This window comes from Myotis davidii, unplaced genomic scaffold (assembly GCF_000327345.1).
Source record: "Myotis davidii unplaced genomic scaffold, ASM32734v1 scaffold641, whole genome shotgun sequence".
Classification (NCBI taxonomy): Eukaryota; Metazoa; Chordata; class Mammalia; order Chiroptera; family Vespertilionidae; genus Myotis; species Myotis davidii.
Genome location: NW_006293232.1, coordinates 1,640,667 through 1,643,450, shown reverse-complemented (window position 1 = coordinate 1,643,450; position 2,784 = coordinate 1,640,667).

The following is a 2,784-nucleotide window of genomic DNA, read 5'->3' as shown; positions in this document are numbered from 1 at the left end:
TGCTCAACCAACTGAGCCACACCAGCCAGAGCTTAAAAAACAACTTTTAACAGGACTTTCTTCTGGCATCCTGCTGGTCTCACAAAATATTTTGATAGTTACAAATATTGTGGGTTCCTTTTTTTTATATTGATGTATAATTGACATAACATTACATGGCTTCACTCATATATGGGATATAAAACTGAAACTCATAGGCACAGATAATAGTATGGTGGTTATGGTTACCAGAGGGCAGGGGGTGTGAGTCGTAAAGGGTAAAGGGAGCCAAATGTATGCTGATGGAAGATGATTTGACTTTGGGTGCTGGGCACACAACGCAACATACAGAAATGTTTACTTGAAACTTATATGATCCCTTTAACCAATGTCACCCCAATACATTCAATAAAAAATTAAATGAAATATAAAACAATAAGTATAGTTGATATTTGTCACCATACATGGCTACACGTTTTGTGTGTGTGATGAAACCTTTTAAGATCTATTCTCTCAGCAACTTTCAAATTTGCAAGAGTACTATTAAATATACTAGTCACATTACATCCCATAACATTTATTTTATAACTGAAGTTTTACCTTTTTGGGGGGGAAGGGGTAATCCTCACCTGAGGATATTTTTTCCATTGAGTTTTTAGAGATAGTGAAAGGGAGGGAGGAGGGGGAGAAAAACATCAACATGAGAGATACACAGACACATTAATTGATTGCCTTCCTGCATGCACCCCCACAGGGCCAGGGAATGAACCTGCAACCCAGGAACAAACCTGGGGCCCAAATACATGCCCTTGACCTGGAATTGAACCCATTGGTCCACAGGCTGATGCTCTAACCACTAAATATACTGGCCAGGGCTGGAAGTTTGTACCTTTTGAACTTCTTCACCATTTCACCCACTCCCAACCCCTACCGCTGGCAACCGCCAATCTGTTCTCTGTATCTATGAGGTTGTTTTTTTGTTTTTGTTTGTTTGTTTTAGATTCTATGTATAAGTGAGATCATACGTTATTTGTCTTTCTCTGTCTGACTTATTTCACTTAGCATAATGCCCTCAAGGTCCATGCATGTTAGAAATGGACATTTAGGTTGCTTCTATATCTTGGCTATTATAAATAATGCAGTAATGAACATGAGTTAAGTGTGTTCATTTTCTTCAGATAAATACCCAGAGGTGGAATTGCTTGATCATAAGGTAGTTCCATTTTTAATTTTTTGAGGAACCTCCATACTGTTTTCCATAGTGGCTGCGATTTGGTGTGAGTGAATTTGGAATAGTTCCTCAAGGCCAGAAGATATCCTCTGAAAGCCAGTGAATGGGCCTGTGGTTTTGGAAAGGCAAGACTGAGCTGATGGGGTTGCCAAAGCTGTAATGAGTTAGAGCGAAGGCCGCTGCACTCCCATTTTAGACTCTTACAGAGAAGCTGCATGGCATTTGGGTGGGTCCTGAAGCACGGGTGGCAGTCACATGACCAGGATTTCTCACCCGCAACACTATGGAATTTGGGGGACAGTTTGTTCTTTGTTGTGGGGCTGTTCTGTGCATTGTAGGATATTTAGCAGTATCCCCGGCCTCTCCCCACAGGATATTAGTAGCATGCCCCACCCCAGTTGTGATAACCACAGATGTCTCTCATTGCCAAGTACTCCCTTGGGGGCACACTTGCCTCCAGTTGAGAACCACTGGCACAGCTGGAGGTTAGAGGAAAGCGGGCTTCAGGAAAAAGGGTTCCTTTGGTTGAATATACAGAGGCATGACTCTGCCCAGGTATGCCTGGTAATGGTGGCCACAGCATGGTAAGGAGAGGGATACAGTGGGAAGAGAGACTAGAAAAATAGTTTAGAGCCAAGTTAAAACCTTGCTAACCATATTGCTAATCAATTGGACTTGATTTAGGTAACTAAGAGAGCATGAGGTTTGGGAAGAGGTGGGTAATAGAAAGAGGAACCTGGCAGGAGTATAGAGATTGTGATAAAGAGGGAGAAAGCGAGGGCAGAAGATGGGAGGTGGCATGAGCTCAGGGAGAGGGAAATGGTAAGATTGGATGGGAGAGGCTGGATGTGAGAGACACTAATGAGGGACATTTAAAATGGTGACAATAAGGATGTATCAGGAGGAACCAGAGAGGAATCAGATGAATGAGAGGGAGATTATTGGGTAAAAAGCATATCATTGACTTACATAAGGAGATTTGGAAGAGGAGGAAGCGGAGGAGGACATTTTAAAAATTAAATTCCGCCGAAACTGGTTTGGCTCAGTGGATAGAGCGTCGGCCTGGGAACTGAAGGTTCCTGGGTTCGATTCCGGTCAAGGGCATGTACCTTGGTTGTGGGCACATCCCCAGTAGGGGGTGTGCAAGAGGCAGCTGATCGATGTTTCTCTCTCATCGATGTTTCTGACTCTCTATCTCTCTTCCTTCCTCTCTGTAAGAAATCAATAAAAAAAAATATAAAAAAAAAATAAAAATAAAAATTAAATTCTAACAGTGGACACAGCACAGGTTACTTCTATATCTTGGTTATTGTAAATAATGCTACAATGAACATAGAGATACATATATCTTTTTGAATTAGTCATTTGTATTTCTTCAGATAAACATGGTATATATGTGTGTGTGTGTGTATACACACACACACACACACACACAAGATATATCTACACTAATAAAAGAGAAACATGGTAATTGGCGTACGACCGCTACCCTTTTCACTGGCTAATCAATGAGATATGCAAATTAACTGTCAGCCAAGATGGCGGCCGGCAGCCAGGCAGCTTGAAACTAACAT